This window comes from Hylobates moloch, unplaced genomic scaffold, assembly GCF_009828535.3.
Source record: "Hylobates moloch isolate HMO894 unplaced genomic scaffold, HMol_V3 SCAFFOLD_8, whole genome shotgun sequence".
Lineage (NCBI taxonomy): Eukaryota > Metazoa > Chordata > Mammalia > Primates > Hylobatidae > Hylobates > Hylobates moloch.
Window position 1 is genome coordinate 21,737,986 of NW_026652283.1, and position 25,072 is coordinate 21,763,057.

At 39.3% G+C, this 25,072-nt stretch overlaps 1 long non-coding RNA gene across 1 annotated transcript; it reads left to right on the plus strand.

Annotated features, from left to right (window-relative positions):
- Window positions 1-3,808: 3,808 nt before the first annotated feature.
- On the plus strand, window positions 3,809-22,237 carry LOC116472242 (uncharacterized). Its single transcript, XR_004249052.2, has 5 exons — window positions 3,809-4,033; window positions 15,957-16,077; window positions 18,608-19,648; window positions 20,767-20,863; window positions 21,922-22,237. It is a non-coding gene; the product is annotated as an uncharacterized LOC116472242 (long non-coding RNA).
- The last annotated feature ends 2,835 nt before the right edge of the window (window positions 22,238-25,072 follow it).

Sequence of the window (25,072 nt, forward strand, 5' to 3'; positions counted from 1 at the left end):
GCTGCTCTTACTTGTGCCATATAGTTAAGTTCACTTGAGTCATGACTGTCTAAGGAACTAGCTGCTTCTTCCCACTGCCTTTACAGTCATACATCTAAACTGTCAAATAAGTAACCACAAAGACATTTAATTTTCCTGTGAGGTCCGGGCTGACCCTGGAGTCTTTCTTACTAAGGTAAAAGCATCTTAAAGGGTAACACAGAAATTTTATTATGTCCTCAAAGCCTAGAGCCATACAACGTCAAGCATGGTAGGAGAAAAAATGTATCTACTGAATTTCTATTCTGGGTTCACCTCGAGTGTTTTGAAGGTCTAACCCACCATGCTCTACCCCTCTGCTATAAAAGGGAACTACATATATGAACCTAACATTACCTGGGCCAACCTTGCTTCTTACACCTGTCTTACTTTGATCATAAAGATTAATGAATCTTTATAATACACCAGCCACCGAGACCTGTCATTTATTCCTATTATGAAATGTGTTTTATATTTAGTTTCCATTTCATTTTTAGCATCACTATTCTGAGCCTCCAATTTTATATGGTACATGAGAGAAAGGCTGGATCAGAGGCACAAAGCATCGAGAAGACAATAACACCTTCTGTATCATATATTTAAAAGTAAAAACAACATAAAATTAAAAAGAAATATATGTAGGAAATTCTGATAAAGTTTTGAATTTTCACTTGGTGACTATTTCACTGTCTTTTTTTAAAATCAAATATCAAAATTTTTAGTCTTTGTTCAATGCCCTAATTTACTGGTGTCGAAAACATATCTTTAAAGGTTAATTGGATAGTCCATCACTGTATGGGGACTACATTAATATACTTTACAATACCAGAAATTATATATATAACATAGAAGAATATAGAAGAACATACTATAATGTAGAAGTCACATGTTGCTGAGAATTTAATACCCTGACCCCTTATATTATTGTAAATTCCTAGTTTATGTACTTTCAAAGGCCAACCATTGCCCACAAATCAATAGTTTAATCCTGTATCAGATATCCTTTACTATCTAGTGACACAGAAGAAAGAAGAAATCTTACATTCATTAACCTACTAACTTTAATACATTATACTATTTAGTCCTACAACTACCATAAGGCAGATATTTTAAATAATTTAACCTGTTTGAGGTCACATGATGACTTAATGGTAAATCCAAGACTCAAAACCAGGGCTATCTCTTCATCAGATTGGACTAGGCTATGACATAGAGACCAACAAAAGTGGGACATTCAAGGCTCCATTGTTGACAAGGATGGAGCAAGTGAGGAGATTAGAGAATAAACGGTTATTGGGAAATCTCATATTATGAGTTTGATATCAGAACAGAGCACTAATACACTACCATGGAGTTATAGCCAGAGTCAAGCAGTAGAGGTCAAAGACTAAGTCAAGTTCAAATCCCAGATGAAAGTCAAACATGAGCTCATCTGATAGCTAGATACCTACCCTGGTAGGTTCTTTAATGATTACAAATTCCTTCCATTCCAGTAAGCGTATACCTTTGCATTGTGACTTTGCTGTTCCTCCCATGCAGAATTAGATATGTTCCTTCACTCCCTTGAAGACTCTCTTTTACCAACAGAGTATGGCGTAAGTGACATTGTACAAGTTCCAGAGCCTGGGACTCAAGATGTCTTGGAGATTCTGTCTGTGCAGTCTTATAATGATGCCCTGAGATCATCATTAAAGAAAGCCAGTCTGGCCTACTGAGGATGAGAAGCTACATAAAGGAGAATGAAGATTCCCCAGCCAACACACAATATCAATAGTCAGATAGATATGTGAATAAAGCCATGTTGAACCTCCCAGCTAGATGACCCTCCAGCACATGAAACCAGCAGATGAATATCCCAGCCTGCCTGAAGAACTGTACAGGAAATAAGAAATCATTGTTGTTTAAGCCACTGGGTTGGCGGGTGGTTTGTTACACTGAAATAGTTAAGTAAAACAGAAATTGGTACATAGAGGTCAGGTGCTGTCATAATAAAAATCTAAAACATGTACCGTTGGCTTTGGTGATGGGAGTGATTGGTAGCTAAAGAGGCAGTGAAACAATGATTAGTAGATACTGGGAAGTTAATAAGGAAATTTCTATTGGAGGGTGGAGAAAGGGCCACCCTTGTTATACAGTGGCCAAACAATCCCTGGAAAGTAGAAACTTTTCTTAAACTCATAGATCTGGCTAGGAGATTTCCAGGATGCATGCAGCAAATGTGAATCAACTTTGTATAGCTGTGTATAATAAAGTATGCTGTATTTGTCCATTCTGATGCTGCTAATAAAGACATACCTGAGACTGAATAATTTATAAAGGAAAGAGGTTTAATTGACTCATGAGGCCTCAGGAAACTTACAATCATGGTGAAAGGGGAAGCAAACACATCCTTCTTCACATGGCAGCAGGAAGGAGAATGAGTGACCAGTGAAGGGGAAAATCCCTTACAAAACCATCAGATCTTGTGAGAACAGGATAGGGGAAGCTACTCCCATGATTCAATTATCTCCGCCTGGTCCCTCCCATAACACGTGGGGATTATGGGAACTACAATTGAAGATGAGATTTCGGTGGGGACATACCCAAACCATATTATGTGGGAAGAGAGATTAATTAAAAAAGCAACTTTTCAATTTGCAAGCAGAATTTAGAGAAAATATAGAAAACCCAGGATGCGCTGGATTGGAAAAGATTATCAAAGAAATTTTAATATAGGTAAAAATTTAATTCTAGAAGACAGTCAATAAAATGTGGCCTCAGTGGTAAGATCAAATAGAAGGATGTGGCTGTTAGGCCCTAACAAAATAACCCAGAATGATTTCTTATAGACTATTTAGTAGACCGCTCATCTAAACAAATGATTGTCCATGAATCCAGACCCATCACTCAAATAGGCCCATCATCCAAATGAGAGAGAGGCCTACCTTGACAAGAATAGTAAGCCTGGCTGTCATCTAATAGAGTAGAATTTAATCGGATCCACAGAAATCCTATAAGGAATTTTAAAGGAACTATATTGATTTGGATTAAAAGGGACAGAGACAGTTCAAGAAGACTCCACGCCATCAATTTCCTACAGAAAAAAAGTGAGTTGAGAAAACTACTTAGATGCAGTTATGGGCTATTTCTTACAGAAAAAGAAGGACCTCTCAGAGGCTAAGCAAACCATCCAGAGTGTGGACCCAAAATCCAAAAAACAAAATTAATTAGAGAACCACTCCAAGAGATAAGAAATAGGCCCTAAGCAGGGAACATTCCCTGTCCCTGGACATGTACCTATTTGGATTTCACAATTGCTTCAGACCATTGATTGCTATGTGCTTCCAGTCCTTTCTCTTTTCTAAAAAAGAGGATTATTCATTCTGGTTATTTTTTCTTTGTCTCACCATTTCATCTTAGATATTTGAAAGAAAGAGGGTAAATGCCTTGTAGTTTTGGTTCACAGAACTCTGGATCATGAAAGCCAAGGAGCTCCACAGAGAAACCTCCTTTGTATCTGGACCAGAGGGGAAGCTCAAACTTGTGGATTTCCAGCCTGATGCAATACCTGGGATGAAACTTTTGTAATTATTGTGATAGGAGTAAGCATACTTTCCATGTGGAAAAGTGATTAATTTGTGGCCAGAAAGTAGAGTGTGGTAAATTTGTGGTTTGATAGCCACAAATTCCACCCATCCCAATATGCATGCCCTTTGGCTTCTCCTTTCATCCAAAGACAGGATATATGTCTATATCCCTTTCAATCTTGACTGGCCTTATGACTTATTTGACCAGTAGAATGTGGTAGAAGGGACAGGGCATGAGCTTTTAATCCTGGGCCACAAAAGGACCTGACACTTCCTCTGTTGCTCTCTTGAAACCTTCACAAAAGGAAGCCAATCTAGCCAGCATCCAACACTGACCGCCAGACATGTAAGTGAGACCATCTTGGATTTCCCCGCCCAGAAGACCATCTGGCTCAATAAGTGAAATCAAGTGAAGCCAGAAGAGGAGCTGCCCAGCAACCCACAGAACGGTGAAAACAATATATTTTAAGCCACTACATTTGGGTTGGTGTGTTATTATGTAGCAATAATCAACTGAAACCGGTTATTATACACCAGACACCATTGTGACTAAACTAGATACAGCCCACACCTGTGGGGATTTAATATGGGACAAGGGTGGGGGGAGAATGGCATTAAACAGAGCAATAAAATACAATTGTGACTGTGATAAATGCTATGAAGGGAAAGGACAAGGTGCTGTGAGAGGCTCAGGAATGCCATAGAGTCAGGTTGGACCCTCTGTAGAAGCTGTTGGAGCTAGTCAGCAATACTAAGGCAGAGGTCCAGAGAAGATCCAGTGAGTGTGGTCAGCAAGGAACCAAGAAGAATGTAAGCATGTATTCATGGTAGTTCTACTAAGATGCCAGGGCCTAGGCCCTGTTACATTGTCACTATGAGAAAACAAATCTAAAGGTTTTAGCACAGGGTCTAGCATATAGTAACCACTTGGTATTATCTATAATAACTTATATTTTTATTTTGAATTGGCATGGAAATATGCGATTGCAAGTGAGTTTAAAAGTGGAAACACAACTCTCTGTTTAGAGAGGGTTAATAGAAAGAATACCACAAAATGCTTCTAAACCCAAAACAAGACTGTCTCTATGGGAGAAAAATAAAACACAGGTACACAATCCCTTATCTAAAGCTCCAAAGGCCCAGATGGGCTTCAGAATTCAAAAGGTTTAGGGTTTTAGAAAGGCAATTTGGAGTATTTCCCATACACTATGCAATACTTCCAGCATTTCCTGGGAGCACCCAACCATTAAATTTGAGCAGCAAAACGTATGGCTATTCGCAATAAGTGAGATAAAAATTGGGAGTAGACATACATCTGTTCAATCACCAAATTTGTTTAAAAAATTTGTTTTAATGGACTTCAGAAGGTTCTGCACTTCAGGATTGTGGATAGAGTTGTGCACCTCATCTAGAAACCCCCACGATTTACGGGCCCGCAGCGAGAAGGGGGATACTTCCCGAGTGGGTTGCTGAAAAACACAGTCCCTGTGATTGGTCATTGACATCTTAATGAGCTCAATGGATCGCAGCTCATCCAATGCAGCTGCAGAAATCTGTCTCAGCTTTACAAGTTGACAGAAGTAAATCACACACTATATTTTCCATACTATGGTCCATTTCACTGGCTCTGTGTTGGTACAGCTGGAGTATAGCAGATTCAAATCACTGTGAATGCATGTATAACCCTTGTTTCCCTAAACCATGCCAGCAGTCTCAGAGAGCACCATGAGTATGAGGATAATTACAATTTTCTGAGTCCTCACCCATTAATGCATTGTTATTCCTGGATTCCTACCTTCCTCCCCATCCCCAAGGCCTCTCCTTACTTGAGGATGCCAATAGCTTAAAACGTACCTTGAAAATGTGTTGTGTGGCTTGGCTAATGCCAAAAGCCCTGCTGATTCTGTATCTCCTGGATCTCATCATTTCTGCCAGTACTTTAGCCACTCCTTAGCTGCCATTTTCATTCCCAGCCTCATCTTCAGATGCAGCCTCTGCCATCAGTGCTGAGCATTGCTGAAGTAGGATAGAGTTCTATCATTCATCTCAATAAGTGGTATTGAGCCTAAGTAAATTAAATCAATCTCTCTCTCTCCCCCTGTCTGTGTCTGTCTCCCTCTCTCTATATATACACAGATGCAAATGTATGTATATGTGTAGGTATAGAAAATAAAAATTGCCATACATATTCCGGGTTGCCTATATTTTGAGTTTATAGTCCTTTCTTTCTGTAGAAAAACAAATACATTTCCCAGGAATTTAGCCAGAGGATATTTGCATGTCAACAACCAACATCATAGGGTTACTTCCTCATTTACCAAACATCTATTTAATGCCTAAAAGTGTCAGGAGCTAGTCTAGGCAATGAGGACCAGTGCATCAGACACACCAACTTCCTACTGTCACGGAGTTTGCATTCTAGTCTCCATCGAAACTATTTCTTCTCATAGACAATTAATTGGATCACAGGCTGAACCATATGCCTGTGGGGCTCTTAGTCCTTAGGAAGCTTATGTTTTGAAATGTGCTGTAACCTGAAAAGGTAGGAAGAGACTTAGTTTCACCCTCTTTGCTCAAAGTAGTAATTTTGGGAACGAGTGCCTGATTGTTAGACCTAAATATTGTCTTTCATTCTGGCCAGAGGCCTCTTTACAAAAATCAGTCCTCCTCTGACATTCCAGGGTCTCTGTGTCTCTAAGCTAAGCCTTGCCACATGTGAGTTCTGTTCAACAGAATGCCATGAAGGGAACTCAAGGGTGACTCCTTTGAGAAGTAGTTGAGATTGACACTCTCTTTTTTACGGGCTACTCCAATAGACTCTGAGGTCAGCTTTCAGTCTCCAAGAACTCCTGCCACCACATTACTGTTTAATATTTTTCAGGGGGTTCCCTATTGCTTAGAATATGTACTCTGTAGCTTGGTATGCCAATGATTGATTCACAACCCATTCCACCTCATGACAGTTATAGAAAATGATGATATTTTTATAGTGTACCTTGGAAAATGAAAGAGACTGTCTTTGACCAGAGACGATGGACCTGAAGTTCATCAGAGGTGACAACCCAGGCTTTCCTGGCTGACCCAAGGAGGGATGAGGAGATTAACATCTCAGCATTATCTATAACCCATCTACCTACCTTACAAGGAGTGAAAAACTCTGTGATGTGCAGTAGTCTTTACAACGAAGCACCAAATTACATCTTGCTATCAACTTTTAAATTACTGTATATCAATTGAGTCCAAAAACATTTAAGTAGTTCATTTCTAATTCTATGTTATTTACCTTTCTCCCTAGGCACCTTTTGCTAATTGTTCTCCTCACTCCATTTTCTTTCAAACTTCCATGTTTCTGCTGTTTCTCCACCTATAATGCCCTTCTTTTACCCTTCTTTGGTGAACTCCTACTCATCATAAATCTCATTTCAAATGCCACTACTCAGGCCATTCCAAGCTCTTTCAGGCAAATTTAGGTTGTTCCTTCCTCTGGCTGTCCGAACATGCACACAACACACACACACACACACACACACACACACACACACACACACACAGTACTTACTACATGGTTGCTTGCACTAGTTGTGAAAAGCTGTAGTGTAGAAGCTTTGTTTTCTATATCATTGTACCCTTCACTTGGTTTACTGTAGTTCCTGCCTAGCTCAGAGCTCAATATATGTTTTGCTTAGTGGGTGAATGAATGAATCAATAACTGGGGAATTGGAGAAATTGCCCATGTGTTAGATTTGCATGAGACTTTGGATAAGGCTTGGAATCCTATTGCTTCATATTCTCCGTATGCTGAAATAACAATATTTGTCTTCTCTGAAATATAATGCCTTAAAACTCAAAATATCAAGCTGTCAGAACTTTGTTATTATGTGCATGGTCACCCTGCTATCAAACTTTAGTTGTCCTGGAAACATACATTGGATCTATAAATTTAGATTAAAGAATCTTACCAACAGAGTTTTTGCACATACTGTGTTGTCAGTTTCCTCTAATAGCTACTTGTTTATCACAGTAATGTAACCATAACAGAACTAAGAACAAAATCATGGAACCTACTCATTCAGCAAGACCAGGAATGGGTTTTCTGAGTTTGTGCTGGGTAAGAAAATCTTGTCAATAACCCAGTGTCATTTAAGTTCTAACTTTGGGACGCTCTTTGGTCTAAAAGTTTGAGGAAAAAATGGGTTCAACCACATAAATGATAGGCCATACACCAAACAATTTTGTGTAGCATGGTCATTAAGATAGCCAAAAACACGTCAAACTATTAGAAGTGATGTGCATTGCATTTACACTAGCTCTTATTTTCCTTTTGGTGGCTAATAGGATTCTCATTTCATTAGTATTTCTCACATTTTCCCCTTCTAGTGTTTCAAGAAATTACCACTGTAGAATTTATTGTAGCCTACAGTATAGTCACGGGTGTGTGACAATATGTAAATGTCCAAGCATGTTACATGTGAATTAGGCTGCCATGTTCACCTTTCTAATCAGGACGATGTTTTTTAGAAAATCACTTAATTATACATGAAAACTATCAGTCATGAGGGTCAAAATGTTTGATCTCTCTTCTCTGGTGTTCCAGGAATGACACAAAGTCACACAAAAGGTTGAATTTTTCTCTGATTGTTACATCATGGCATTCAAACAATTTTAGAGGTCAAACTAATAACAGAACATGAAAAATCTGCATAATTTTTAATCTATAGGGAGACATTTTAATTAAGGTTATGGGTGGAATTTTTTGCCTGATGAATGTGTTTCTTAAAAGCCTGTGTACATTTATGCATACTGTATACAGAATATCTATATCTATCTGTAATATCTATTTATGTATGTATGTATGTATCTGTCTACCTATCTACCTAATCTATTCATCTATCCATACCTCCTTCCGTCTGTCTGTACACACACACACACACACACACACACACACACACACACACAAACACATATAAACTCATATACCTATACATATATATGTAATATTAGAAATATATCTAGAGGTAACTTTACAGTCATTTGGGCTATTTATGTCTGGTTGTTGTCCATAGGCTTTTATAACAGAGGAGATGATTATAATCACCTTTGCACAGAGACATTTAAGAGATTGATAGTAAGCATACAAAAGCTTAACTTCCTTGGGAGGTGATATCTTTTAAAAGCACAATCTTTTCAAACATAGAAATGACAACATTTTATGTAAATATGTTGCAACATTTCCTAGCAATATATTATTCCTTCTGCCCGGAGCCAACCCACTCCATTCAACATCCTATCCACCAACAGGCTAATTAAGTGAATTAATTTGTTTTGGAATTAAATAAAAATTCTGATTTTGGACATATGAATCATGTAGATGCGAAATGGAAATTATACTGGTTAATGCTCGAACTTCTGCTTTTAAAATACTCTCTGGGAGGAGCAGTTCAAGTTCCAGCAGACCTTTTGAGAAACATAAATTGAACACCATGTTTATTCTGCAAAGGTCTTTCAGAGGAAGCCTTAAAAACTGTGAAGACTCCCTGCGATTTTCTCTGAGGACATGTCTTCATTAGCATTTCAATAATTCAACCTTCTGGTTGTGCCTTTGAAATTTCTTTAATCTTTGGCATGAAACACCTAAGATGTATATTATGGGATTGTGAATCTCCGTGCAGGAATATTACGATTATATTGAGCAGATCTGAAGCAAGACACGACCCTTTCTAGCAAGGATGACAACCAATTTGCTGCAAAAATGATCAATTAAAGGCCACTTGTAAGCGAAAAGTAACGTTACTTTTTTCCTTAAAAGACATATGAGATAATTTTATATTTTAGTAAAAATAAACTTTAAAATTATGCAAATACATATTCATTATAGAATAATTTACTGATAAGCAAAGAGAAGACAAATTCATTCATTAATTTCATAACCCAGATATAGTAACCATTAAAATTTTTTATATATTCTTTCAGAATTTTCCTATGTATAGGTATACATATAAAAATACATAAATAAATTTTCTTTTAAATTAAGAATATGCAAATATTATATTTTTATGCAATGTAAATGTCCCTTGGACAACAGCAGCTTGTGCAACTTAGGAAGGTCACCTTAACAGCTTATATCACTAGGTGTCCCTGATCATCTTTCAAATAAAGGAAGCAAACCCTTAAGTCTCTTCAAGAGTCTGTCAAAAACCACATGATTATCGCAATAGATGCAGAAAAGGCCTTTGACAAAATTCAACAACCCTTCATGCTAAAAACTCTCAATAAATTAGGTATTGATGGGACATATCTCAAAATAATAAGAGCTATCTATGACAAACCCACAGCCAATATCATACTGAATGGACAAAAACTGGAAGCATTCCCTTTGAAAACTGGCACAAGACAGGGATGCCCTGTCTCACCACTCCTATTCAACATACTGTTGGAAGTTCTGGGCAGGGCAATTAGGCAGGAGAAGGAAATAAAGGATATTCAATTAGGAAAAGAGGAAGTCAAACTGTCCCTATTTGCAGATGACATGATTGTATATCTAGAAAACCCCACTGTCTCAGCCCAAAATCTCCTTAAGCTGATAAGCAACTTCAGCAAAGTCTCAGGATACAAAATCAATGTACAAAAATCACAAGCATTCTTATACACCAATCACAGACAAACAGAGAGCCAAATCATGAGTGAACTCCCATTCACAATTGCTTCAAAGAGAATAAAATACCTAGGAATCCAACTTACGAGGGACGAGAAGGACCTCTTCAAGGAGAACTACAAACCACTGCTCAATGAAATAAAAGAGAATACAAACAAATGGAAGAACATTCCATGCTCATGGGTTGGAAGAATCAATATCATGAAAATGGCCATATTGCCCAAGGTAATTTATAGATTCAATGCCATCCCCATCAAGCTACCAATGACTTTCTTCACAGAATTGGAAAAAACTACTTTAAAGTTCACATGGAACCAAAAAAGAGCCCGCATTGCCAAGTCAATCCTAAGCCAAAAGAACAAAGCTGGAGGCATCATGCTACCTGACTTCAAACTATACTACAAGGCTATAGTAACCAAAACAGCATGGTACTGATACCAAAACAGAGATATAAATCAATGGAACAGAACAGAGCCCTCAGAAATAACGCCACATATCTACAACTATCTGATCTTTGACAAACCTGACAAAAACCAACAATGGGGAAAGGATTCCCTATTTAATAAATGGTGCTGGGAAAACTGGCTAGCCATATGTAGAAAGCTGAAACTGGATCCCTTCCTTACACCTTATACAAAAATTAATTCAAGATGGATTAAAGACTTACATGTTAGACCTAAAACCATAAAAACCCTAGAAGAAAACCTAGGCAATACCATTCAGGACATAGGCATGGGCAAGGACTTCATGTCTAAAACACCAAAAGCAATGACAACAGAAGCCAAAATTGACAAATGGGATCTAATTAAACTAAAGAGCTTCTGCACAGCAAAAGAAACTACCATCAGAGTGAACAGGCAACCTACAGAATGGGAGAACATTTTTGCAACCTACTCATCTGACAAAGGGTTAATATCCAGAATCTACAATGAACTCAAATTTACAAGATAAAAACAAACAACCCCATCAAAAAGTGGGTGAAGGATATGAACAGGCACTTCTCAAAAGAAGACATTTATGCAGCCAAAAAACACATGAAGAAATGCTCATCATCACTGGCCATCAGAGAAATGCAAATCAAAACCACAATGAGATACCACCTCACACCAGTTAGAATGGCCATCATTCAAAAGTCAGGAAACAACAGGTGCTGGAGAGGATGTGGAGAAATAGGAACACTTTTACACTGTTGGTGGGACTGTAAACTAGTTCAACTATTGTGGAAGTCAGTGTGGCTATTCCTCAGGGATCTAGAACTAGAAATACCATTTGACCCAGCCATCCCATTACTGGGTATATACCCAAAGGATTATAAATCATGCTGCTATAAAGACACATGCACACGTATGTTTATTGCGGCACTATTCACAATAGCAAAGACTTGGAACCAACCCAAATGTCCAACAATGATAGACTGGATTAAGAAAATGTGGCACATATACACCATGGAATACTATGCAGCCATAAAAAATGATGAGTTCATGTCCTTTGTAGGGACATGAATGAAACTGGAAATCATCATTCTCAGTAAACTATCGCAAGGACGAAAAACCAAACACTGCATGTTCTCACTCATAGGTGGGAATTGAACAATGAGAACACATGGACACAGGAAGGGGAACATCACACTCCGGGAACTGTTGTGGGTTGTGGGGAGCGGGGAGGGACAGCATTAGGAGATATACCTAATGCTAAATGACGAGTTAATGTGTGCAGCACAGCAACATGGCACATGGATACATATGTAACAAACCTGCACATTGTGCACATGTACTCTAAAACTTAAAGTATAATAATAATAAAATAAAATAAAATTAAATTAAAAAAAAGAGTCGGTGCTGAGGTCCAAAATGTAAGTAAGAGAAAGAGAGGAGAATGCTCTCATATATAATTCAAACCAACCTCTGCAACTCTGGAATATTTTCGTCTAGCTGTTTTCATCATCCACTGCTGTCTCTTGTTCCACAATGATGTCACCAGCAAACGTCCTGGACTACACTGTTGGTGGTAGTGACGTCCTTTCTCTCTCTGTAATATCTTGTAGCTTTGTTATTACCAAACTCATAGTGTCCTCGTGATAGGTTTTCCATTTTCTATCCAGCTTTCAGGGGGTGGTTTGGGAGCAGAGGGGCTCAAATGGCTGGTGCCATAGTGTTCTTTTAACTAATTTGGTAGAGAGTCCCCAAATATGGTCACCAATTATTACTGCCATTCTTGTTCATGCAAGCTGCTCATAACAGAGATGAACTGTATTTTCCTCCTCTTGAATATACTCTGGACTTGTGATGTGTTTTGACCAATAGAACGTGATAGAATTTATGTTCTGGGACTTCCGAACACAGGCTTAAGAAACTTAGCAGCTCTCTTTTGCTTCTTCTTGGGACTCAGTGAACATACTGGAAGGAAGTTCAACCAAAACTAGTAAATGCTTAGAGGTCACGTGGGCAGAGTTTTCTGAGATCTAAAGGCCATCGTGGATGTCCCAGCCCTAGCCAAGCTCTCAGATACATGCATCTACACAAATGACTCCGGCCGGCATCTGTGAAGCCAAAGAACTATCCAGCTGTGTCTTGCCCAAATTCCTGATCCAAAGAATCATGAAAAATAATAAATTATGTTCCGGGTGCTGTGGTTCACGCCTGTAATCCCAGCACTTTGGGAGGCTGAGGCAGGCGGCTCACGAAGTCAGGAGATCGAGACCATCCTGGCTAACATGGTGAAACACCGTCTCTACTAAAAATACAAAAATCAGCCGGGCGTGATGGCATGTGCCTGTAGTCCCAGCTACTCAAGAGGCTGAGGCAGGGGAATCACTTGAACCTGGGAGGCAGAGGTTGCAGTGAGCCAAGGTCACGGTATTGCACTCCAGCCTGGGTGATAGAGCGAGACTCAGTCTCAAAAAAATAAATAACAAAAACAATAATAATAAATTATGGTTGTTCACATAGGTAACTGAAACAAACATGATTTTTGAGTCAAGTTACGTTTGGCTGCACATTTTAGAAACTATGCTTCATGCATAAAACAAAAGAAACCACATCAAACATTACCTTCTGTAACATGGAGTATATTTTTTGTTCATATAAGAGAAATCTCAAAATAAGTAGCAAAGGGGTACTATAGAGGTTTTATTATCTGGCTCAAAGCTTCTTCCTTCTACTCCACTTTCTTGACATGGAATTTTTATTCCAAAGTCACCTCACGACCTAATATAACTGCTAGAACTCCAGCTATCATAGCTACATTCTAGGCAGCAAGAAAGAAGCTGAGGAAAGGGCAAAAGAGACAGGCTCCCTGGCTAAGTCAGTTTCCTGAAGGATTATTCAGGAAAGTTTGTGTAACATTTCCATTTGGCCAGAATTTAGTCACATTGTCACATCCAGCTGCAAAAGAAGCTGGGAAATTTAGTGTTGTAGCTGGGCACAAGACCACTCCAAGCAAAATTGGGGTTTCATACAAAGGCAGACAGAGAGGGTAGGAAACTAGCAATTTCTGAAATGGACTCTGTATTCCCAGGGCAATGAGGCATTGCAGACACTGATTTAAAGCAATTTCTCATAGAGATTAATACTTTACATAAACAACAATTGTCTCTAGTATTCAGGTTCTGCATTTCAGTGTCCAGTTCATCGCTCTCTCCTTTTGTTTCCATTGATCCTCTTTGTGACATGGCTTCTATGGAGACTCTCTGTTCATCAAATGTATCAGTAGATCTCTGTTTTCATGAATTAATGGATTCTTTTCCTGTGACCTTCTGAAATAAACTTGCAATCACAGGATTACCCTCTCCCTCATTGGCCCTATATCATACAGATGACCTCCAAGAAGTGTTGCCTAGCTTCTAAATAGCAAACACAAGTTGGATCTGACCCCAGTTCCCTAAAAGTGTTTGTGTTTTATACAATCCTTAATTTATGGAGAAATATTAGTAACAAAGAAACTAGATAGAAAAAATGTAATAAGGGAAAATAGAAATAATGAAGGATGAGAGAGAGGGCCAGTCACTGAGTTATTTGCACTTAAGCAACATCTCTTTCCCTCCTCAGGTTCTTTGCACCTTCTATTCCCTGTGTCGGCAAAGTCTTTCCCCCTCAATCTCTTACCCAACTAGTTTTCATTAATTTTGGGGGTTCCATTGTAAACCTACTTCTTCAGAGAGGTTTTCTCTGACCAACCGATCTCAAGTAGGTGTACCCTGGATATCTCTCTTACCCATCCCCTTTGTTATCTTTCAAGGCACTTGTCATAATTTCTAATTCTGTATCCAGCTGTTTATCTGTTCAATATCTGCCACCCACTCTGGATTATGAGCTCAATAAGGCAGGGATTTTCTGCCTTTTTCACTGCTGTGTTCCAAACACATGGTGCAATACCTGGTATACCATAGATGCTCAATGACTTTTAAAAATGCATTTGTTAAATGAATAAACAAGGAGGGGAAGTTCAGAGATAGCAAAGTGGAGGGGGAGAGAGAGAGAGAGAGAGAGAGAGACATGTTATTCTGAGATCTCAGCTGCCCAGCCTGTTTATTTTGTAGTCGGGTTATTCAAGTCTGTAGGTAGGCCATGCAGAGCTGGGGTACAGTAGAAATCTCAAGGTGGGACTGTCCTGAGGCCAAAAGTTTTCTCACCCCAGGCTAGGCTCTGTGGTTCATGCCTATAAGCCCAGCCCTTTGGGAGGTTGAGGCAGGAGGATCGCTTGAGGCCAGGAGTTAGAAAGCAGCCGGGTCAACATAGTGAGACCTCTTATCTCTACAAAAAAAAAAAAAGAGCTTCCTCACCCCTGATTTAAGACAGATAGACAGAAACATCTCTATGCTATACAATAAGGAATAAAATCACGAATTTTTTTTTTTTTTTTTTTTTTTTTTGAGATGGAGTCTCGCTGTGTCACCCAGGCTGGGGTGCAGTAGCATGATCTCGGCTCACTGCAAGCTCCGCCTCCCGGGTTCACGCCATTCTCCTGCCTCAGACTCTCGAGTAGCTGGGATTACAGGCACCCGCCACCACGCCCGGCTAATTTTTTTGTATTTTTTAGTAGAGACGGGGTGTCACTCTGTTAGCCAGGCTGGTCTCTATCTCCTGACCTTGAGATCGTCCCATCTCGGCCTCCCAAAGTGCTGGGATTATAGGCATGAGCCACCAAGCCCGGCCAAAATCATGGAATTTTTAATGTGGAATCACTTCCATGTTCTATTTAATTTTTTGAAACAATAGAAAATTAATACCCAAATAAATAATAAGAGTAGTAATAATAATTAATATTACAGTAAATAATAAGGAAATATTATTATCCAAACTTGCTAGGAAAATGTTTTGAATGAGTGATTTGTCAACTATTGTGCATTATGGCATTGCAGAAGATGGCTTATCTTACGTCTTCAGATATAAGTAGTGGATTATTTTGAGAAATGCCTGCCCACACAGTCAGCAATAGGTAGAATAGACACCTGCCCAGGCTGTACCAGTGTATAAAACTATCAAAACTTCCCAGAGGGCTGGGCATCTGCCGCAGAGGGTACAGAAAAAGGGTTGAAACTGGAAAAAATTAGAGCAACTCAGGGAAACAGGAAGTTAGAATAGTCCAAGGATCCAGAAAAAATGTCATCAATGAAGTCAGACCTATACCCTGCCTCACTAGTCCTCCTCCATGCCAATTCGTGTGACCCACAGGTGTGCCTCTGACCATATCACGGTTTCCTTCCCCTTCTTTCTCCCCAGAACTCCAAAGAAGTCTACAAATTCCATCAGTCAGTAATGGCTTGGAGTTCCAAAACTTATGACTCGAAGGTGATCAGAGCATGGACCTGGGGCTAGTCTGGATTGGTAACTGCTAAACTTGGTATGTTCTTCAGACGCTGACATGAGTTAATTCACAGTTTTCTGTCCACATGTCCATTTTCTTGTCACCACATGATGGAGAACATTCTACACATCACTGCCAGATTAACCTTCCCCAAACATTTCTTTGATCACTTCACTCACTTTGTTCAAAACACGTTAAATGATCCCTGTTATCTGTAAGTGTTCAAATGCTTTAGTCTGGCTTTCAAGACCCACCACAATCTGACCCTACTGTGAATTGCTCCTGCTGCTGAATCCTGTACTGTAAATAAGAAAGATTAAGGAGACAGTTTCCTCAAAAGTGATCAATTTTCTAATTGGGCCTTCAATGGTTTGGTATAAAAATTATAATTCATTTCAATAACTGATCTTGCTGGACTTGCTACACATATTAAATGTTCCATGCATTTAGAGCATCAATAATGTTCAGCTGCAGGAATTATGCAGAAATACCTTCTATCTTGGCAAGTACATGAAGTAGTAAATCCCGTGGGCAGTTGAGACTCCTTGGTAAATTTAAACATAGTACTACATCCAGAATAATATAGTGATCTCTCACCATGCTGGGTATGATCATCAGCAGCAATGATTTAGAAAATGAGAATGATTTATATTTTTATTTTTGAACAGTAAATCTTTTCTTAAATTTATGGAGGGATTTAGATTTATATAGTAGGCTGTAGTTTCCATCATGCGGTAGTAATCTTAATGGCCACTTTTGAATTCCATTCATCTTTACACTCGCCACAAAAACATTTGGAGACTAAAATAAAGATTAAGATGGTGATTTGGTTAAAAATGCTTAAAGTTTTGAGTTTTAGCATGAAATATCAAACCCAGATGGCTGGCATTTTTAAAGTAGTGAAATTCACCTTTCATGACACGTGGACAATATTTCATGTTGAAGATGAGCCACATTAGGACATGAATGCTCTAGCATCCTGCTCTTCCAAATATAAACCTATGGATAGATTTTATAAATTTGAAAATATAATGACTACTCTAACAAATTAGATCCACCCAAATTTATTATTACCGCATTTTGTCTATCTAGACTTTCTTCAGCAGAGTGGTTGAGATTATGAGCTCTGTTGTCAAGGTGCTTGGAATCAAATTCCAGCTCTCAGTCTTTACCACATGTTAGAATGTAGACAAATTACTTAAACCACTCTGTGTCTCAGTTTACTCATCTTTAGAATGGGGTTAAAAGTAGAGATGTTGTGAGTATTGAGTTAGTACATATAAATTGTTAGTACATATAAATATGTCAGTACATATAAAAGATAGTACACAGCATGTAGAGGATCAACAAGAGCCATCTATTCCTATTGAGTAAAATTTTTCCCTTTAGGAAGATGTAAAGGGGATGGGGAGGCAGGATGCCTTCAAATGCCTTCAGAGGCCACACAGGTAGTGAAATATGAGAAGGGATTTGGTGGTAGAGATTAGTGGAGTCTGCAGGTAACTGTCAAGTGTGTGTCCTACTTACAAGCCTTAAAAACAAAACAAAACACTGTGTGCCAGCCAAATACACAGTGCTTCTTGTTTATTGTTCAGCCTTGTACAGGTCTGTAGGCTACTCACCCATGTTGACCCCTAGGGAACAGAAAGAGCTCCAAACCACAAGTCAGGAGGTGCAGGCTGTGACCCTCTCCTCCAGCTTCTAGCTATGGAAGCCTGGACAGGCTCCTTACCTATCTTGGCTTCTGTTTCCCCACTCAAAAGGAGAAAATAGAGGCTCCTTCTATATCAGAAACTCTATTTAAATGGAGAGGCAAGAGGAATAATAATTGTTAAAACCCTTTCACAGTTTAAAAAAGGCATATAAATAGCAAAAGGCCTGTTACCGTGCTTAAGAAGTCTGTACAGTATGTGGTGGTCCCTAAAGGAGCGTTCCAACAGAAGCTTAAAAGGCTGCCTAAAGGACTATGTGTCCCAAAGTCTGAAGGCAGAAAGGAGCATAGATGGAATAAAAGGAGCGAGAGCAACCCAGATCAGAGAAGCCAGGCAGAACCTTCAAGACCAGTTATGCACAGGAGACAGTAAGCCACTTGTTTAGTTGAAGTGGAGAACTAGGTAACAGCAAATAAACCTGTCTAGGGTGGGCAGGTGAAAGTTTCAGAACCTGGTGATGCTAAGCAGCCTGAGTATGCCCAAGTTAACCTTTGGGCTATGGTCAAGTGGACAACAAAGCCAACACATGCAAGCAGATATTCCAGTCTCCGGACATTATCTTCTATTCTTGTTCTTCTCAGGAAACCTAAATTTTGATTTGCTTTTACTTCATTCAGAATTTCTTAGTTCCTGACCCTATTTCTCATTTCTGTTTGTGGGCAAACTGCATTTTCTGAAGATGGACATGCTAGCACACAACTCTCGTCCCACAAGCTCTATTTACAGTGTGACTGCTGACCCTCCCACCAAGAGGCGGGGGCCATGTTCCCTCCAAATCTGAGTGGGGGCTTCTGTCTGCTCCAACCCATAACATAGGGCAACAGTGACTTCTTCCATTTGCGTCTCTCCCTTAGGATACGTGGCTTCTGATGGCCCTGCTGGGGAGACCATGTGGAGAGATGGCATAGAGCCAGAGATTCACGTTCCAGGAGCCCCGACTGTCTCAGCTCAGGGAATCGAATCTCCTTGTGCCCCAGACTCTGTGAGAGGATGTCATCCCCTGCTACCGTCTGACTGCAACATCAGGAGACACCCCAAGGCAGAACTGAGCAGCCAAACCACTCTCATATTCTTGACCCACAGATATTGGGAGATAAAAACTGATTGTTGTCAATTTTATTCAGTACATTTTAGGGCAATTTGATGCCCTAGCAATAGACTAGTATATTTATCCATTGCTGCATCTTCTTCTGCTTAGATCATGATGTGTGTTTTTTAGCTCCAACTAGTATCTAAACTTGTCATGGTCTTTGCTTGAAAGTTTGATTTTTCGCTGCCCTTGAACTTTACCCCTGATTCCAATTTAGCCATTTGTTTTGGTTTAGTTTAAGGAGATTGTAAACAAGTATGCCTACAAGGGCCATGCAACAAATGCTAACAAGAGAAGTAGACCTGGGCAGGGAGACAAGGGAGTGGAAAGATGTGTAGTACGTTCAGCTCAGGTCACATTCATCATCCAGCTCTGGAAGATGGATGCAGTGGGCATGTGTACCTAATGATGCCAGATTATCTGATTTTTTTTCCAAAAGAAAAATCAAGAGTTTTATTAAAAATCTTCTGGTTTAAAAAAAATTTAAATGCTATTCAAATTTCAATAACAACCATGCCAGATAAAATATAGCTACTGACTGAACTTAGCCATAATCTGCCAACTTGCAACCTCTGATTTTAAAGTTTTTAGCCACTATGGATGTTAGGAAGACCTGAAACACAGAATAGAGAGATTCCAATTTTTCTAGTGACAATGAGTCCTGAGAAAGTTGACAAAATCAGAATAACCTTTGGAGAAAGATAAAGATGTCTACTATCAGTAGAATGGGATTCAGTCTTTAGCCTGTTGTAGTAATTCAGTAAGCCCATGTGGTCATTGGGTGAACTTGCAAGGCCAATATAAGGTAAGCTTGGCGGTTCCTTCTATGTCAAACATTCTATTTAAATAGAGAGAAAAGAGGAGTAATAATTGTTAAAACCCTTTTGCAGTTTTACATATATTTACATATAAATACTAAAGGACCAGTTACCTTGCCTGAGAAATTTGTACAGTACCTATTTGTTCCTGAAAGAGTGTACTGACAGAAGCTGAAAAGCCTACCTGGAAGAGAATATGGTCCCAAATTCCAAAGGCAGAAAGGAACACAGGTTAAATAGAAGGAACAGTAACAACCCAGACCAGAGAAGCCAGGCAAAGCCTTGGAGACTAGTTATACATAGGAGATGGCAGTTCTCAATTCCCATTCCCTTCGTGCCAGGCCCAGGCACCGTGATCCTTCACTGAAGCTCAATGAACACTGTTCTCAGAGAGAGGTCCCGTCAGCATCCACCTGCCGAACCATCAAATGTGTATCTGTCCCAGTTCTGCTTGGGAGCCTGACACAGATCTTTCCGTCGGTGATGAAGGCCCTAGAACGCATCCTCTTTTTTTTTTTTTTTTTTTCCTTCTGGAAAATATCAACCAGTTTTGGTAGATTCTACTTTTCCATTCTCTGTGTCCCTCCATTATTTTGGTCAACTCACCTCTGAAAACAGCAAAGCCTCTCAGGTCTACCGTGGGACACGCAGAATTACAAGCTGAGCTACCCTCTGGGATGGAAGCAGGGGTCTGGGAGGGTGGCACTAACACTTAATATTACTGAGTTAAAATCTCAATAAATTATCCCAGTAAATCATACAATCAGAAAGACAAAGTCCTTGCCAATAAATATGCACAACTCTCTGCCTAGAGACAAATGTGCCTTGAGTTCACTCACACAACCCAATACCCATAAACTACTCTCCACAAAGCAATGGAAAAGAGGAGCTGAGGTTAACAAAGTTCTTTCAGCCTACCCACGTAGGCTGACATTTATCTGCATGCATAGAACTCACAACATTTATTGTAGCAGAGTACACATTTCAGAAAACTGATTTTGCTTTTTCCTATAGCTGATAACCTGGAAAATACAGTCATCTGTACTCTGTCTCCCAGGCGATAGTGCAAATCAGTAAAGACTTTCCATTGATGGTTCTTTTGCAGACTCTAACCACAATTGAACTCTCTGCTTTCCATCAGTCGCCCACCCTGTTGTGTACAAAGAAGCAGATATGCAATATAGCAGGAGCCCCAAGAAAAGGTCTGGCTGTTCTGTCAAAACTATTTAGTTCAATATTGTTCTCAATGTGGCACCATCGCCCTGGACATGACACCCAGCACGTCCAAACAGACATGATTATATATGAGACAGAAAGGCACTTACATCACTGCAGGTTGTTATGCTTTAAAGGGCTTTTCCCCCCTCTTCAAATTAAAAGTTTTCAAAAATGAAATAAAAATAAACCTTTGAAGAAACCAGATTGAGACTGAATTTGGAAGGCCCTCCTGCCTAGTGTATACTAAAGAAACATTTTCTGGGTTTGTCCCTGATGATTTTCCTTGTAGTTGAGAAACACAATCCACTGGGAGCTTTTGTGGCAGAACAAGAATTTTATGAACACGAACTTTACAAAGACTTCCCTAGGAGATTTAAGGTCTGGAAATCAATAGATCAATCAGCAGCTTTTATCAATCTATAATGGTTCTCTCTCTTTGGATGTTTGGATGAAAATGGGATCAACGTAAATTGAACATGGAATCACTTATTCTTACAAGTTAAATTTGTCGAACTGTAAGGCACATAAATGACATGAAATGTAATCATTTTTGAATTTGGGACCCTACAGGGTGCATGTTGATTGAAGAAAAAACAAGCAGATGTTGCTTCGGCATAACTCATAGAGGCAATCTAAATGTTCTTCAATCCCTGACACTTCTGATCGTTTCCCAAAGAAACCAATTCATTAGTTAATTATTGGGTATGCTTATCATGTAATATATAATTGGCCCAGGGCAAATAGTCTTCAAAGATGGCTGGCTGAGTTTGTAGAATCTGTTTTTGCCAAATTCTTCCCAAGGAAATAAGGGAAGATTAATGAGCACTGCCTCATGTTGCTTCCACTTTATCTTTAATGATAAAGGCCTCAGTGCCTGGAACCTCTCCTTCGTTATAAAGTTAGCTTGGCAGGTAGCTTATGGGCAAAAGAGTTAGGAGAAAATATGAAAATTACGTTGGGAAATAAGAGCTATTTACCCCGTTTCTCCTAAAGAAAAACAGACAGAAAAATCAAGTTGTATTTATATTTCTATTTTTTTCAGATGCATGAAGATATATTGGACGGAACGCACCTCGTTTCCAACACTAAAGCTTTTAAAAATGTTGTTGAAAGAATCAGTGCTGAAAGATTACCTCATACTTTACCAGCTTATCATAATCCCTGTACAGTATAAAAATAAGAACAATGAATACATATTGAGCATTTCCTATGTACTTAACACGTTATCTCATTTAACTTTTAGAGCAAATCTCAATCATAGTCACTATTATTATCTTTTCTTATCCTTATGTTATAGGTGAGAAAATGGAGGCACTAAAAAATTAAGTTCCTTATAGGGTTTCCAGATAAATTGCAAAATGCCCAGTTAATTTGAATTCCAGATAAGCAATGGATAATTTTTTTAGGAAAGTCTGTCCCAGGAAATATACTAAATATAGTCATCTCTTCATATCTGTGGGGATTGGTTCCAGGAGCCCTGCAGATACCAAAATCCAGGGATGCTTAAGTCCCTGATGTAAAAGGGCATAGTATTTGCATATAACCTATGCACATCCTCCTGTATACTTTACGTAATCTCTAAGTTACTGTAATACCAAATCCAATGAAAATGCAATGTAAATAGTTGCTACACTGTCTTTTTGTTTGTCTTTTTTATTGTTGTATTATTATTTTATAATTTTTAATTTTTTCCCTAATGTTTTCAATCCATGGTTGGTTGAATCTAAGGATGTGGACTGACAGTATACTCATATACTAAAAAAAAAGTACCTATTATTTATTTGAAAAATCAAATTTAACTGTCTGACACTTATTTGCTAAATTTGACTAGTTGTTAGCAAAGCCAAACAGATCTTTCTGATACCCAAGCTAAACATTTTTAACCGTTACACTAAACTGCCTCTTCCCATAAAAATAGTTTGAAAACTCCAAATTTAGCAAAGGATTTTATTTATGTAGACACAGAAAACAGCACTGAAAGTGGGACATATTAAGCTCATTTATAGCCCTGTTCTGATGGGCATTTCCTTTGTCTGGGCAGTGGTGGAACAAGGTGTGGGAAAGTAGGAATCAGCCAAATGGTTGAAGATAGGAGCATTGGTGATGTTTGTCTCCCCCCTGAGAAGGAATGAGTGCTTGTCATGAAATCAGCAAGGTGACATGCTGGTTATGGTGGCAGCACTTCCAGCAGTGTGTCAAGCTCAGGTATTGCTTTGATTAAAATGCCAAGTGCTGGGACCTCCTTCCCCTACCACTTGCACTTCTCCCTGCCTCTTCCTCCTTCCCCTACCACTCATACCTCTCCCTGTCTCTACCTCCTTCCCCTACCACTCGTACCTCTCCCTGCTTCTACCTTGTAGTTAGTGCATGTCCTTGAGCTTGACTCCCGAAACAGTATACAGAGAACTATAGTGAAGAAGTTAACAGTAAAAGCACCTGAGTCTGGCTGCTTGGTTTGATCTCCCAGTGCCACCAGTTCTCTGTGCCCCAATTTCCTTCTTTGAAAAATAGAGATAACAGTACCTACGTCTATAGATTTTTTGAAGTTCAACTGAGCTAATACACATGATAACAATAATAATAATCATGTTCAATGAAAAATTGTCTTCCTGCCAATCACTCATCTAAGTGAAATACTTAAATTATTCAGTCCTTACCACCACATTCTGAAGTTGGCGTTATTATCATCTCACTTTGTGGAGGAGGAACCTGAGGTATGGATGGGTCAAGTAACTTGCCCAAAGTCATATAGTCAGCAAGTGGCAAATGTAGAATGTGAATTCAGACAATTTGGATCCTGAGTCTGTGTTGTCAATCCTTACCCTGTACACACAAAACACACTAAGGCAAGTGCCTATTACCCAGCCAGCCCACACTGCCTGTTGGTGATTACTGTAAACTGGCAAGGAGGAGTTTGGACATTTTCCTCTGATTACCTTCTTTGGCCACAACACAGATTGCACCCCTGACAAATTACTCCATGCTCTTCTACATCCAAGGCGACTCCCCATCTTCTGGGAGGCACCTCGGGTTCCTCTGACTCCCTCTATTCCACATCCAGCCAGTCACCAGATCCCACAGATTTCAAAGTACTTTTTCTCTCCGTTCCCGGTGTCCTGGCCTTGGCTCCAGCCTGAAACACTTTCCTCCAGCCTAGCTCAATAGGTGCCTGAAAAGCATCGGTGTCTTATTGACCTGCTCCAATCCCTCCTCCACATTGCCACCAGAACATCTTCCTAACATAGAAATCTGATCATATTGTTCTTCCACCTGAAGTCCTTCTATGACTCTTCAGTGGCTTCAAAGAAATCCCCGAGCTTCTTAGCCCAGTCATGCAAATGCCATGACCTGCCCACTTATCTCTAGCTATTTCCCCATATGGACTCCAACCTTCATTTCCACTCTACTCTTTCATTTGCTTAAACCTGCCATGTTCTTTTATTCCTCCATGACTTTATGATGCTATTTGTTCCCCTTGGAAAGACCTTCCCTCTTTTTTGGTTCTGCTTGTTAAATCCCTATTCATCCATTGGAACTCTGGCCAAGGACCACGCAGTCTGGGAAACTTTCTCTGTTACCCTCCATTTCACTCACAGAATCTGAGCTTCATCGCCTCCCTTCCCACTAGTCATAAGTGTGTTACGGGAAGGGTCTGTGCGTTATTTATCTTGGTAACTCCAGCTTTGAGTGGACAAGCTAGTTAAATAAAGAGTGATTGCTTTGCCATTATTGATACAGCCTTAATAACTACCTGCCTACAAAACAAAGCTAAATATAAAAACCCTCAATGGCAAAAAAAAAAAAAAAAAAAATGTAATGGAACTAGATCATCGGATTAAACTCTTTTCTTTCAGGGGATTCTGGGAATGATGTACATGAAGAATAAGATTGTGTATCCTTTTCCCATAGTTAAAAATGAACAACCATCTAAAAAATACAAATCTTTTGTACTGATAAGGTCCTCATATCAATTATTCAGGACCTAAAACTGAGACATTAAAGCATATAAATATTTACAAGAATTCTGCATAAAGGCAGAAACAGCTGGTTATTTCTAAGCTTTAGAAGGCATAACTATAAATATTTTTCACAAAGGAACTATATACAAGGGAAAGAATTCAGCCAACTCTTGTGGATGGGTGAGGTCACTAACTAGCTTGGCTACCCTCTTTTGAGAAACACTTTAGTACTTT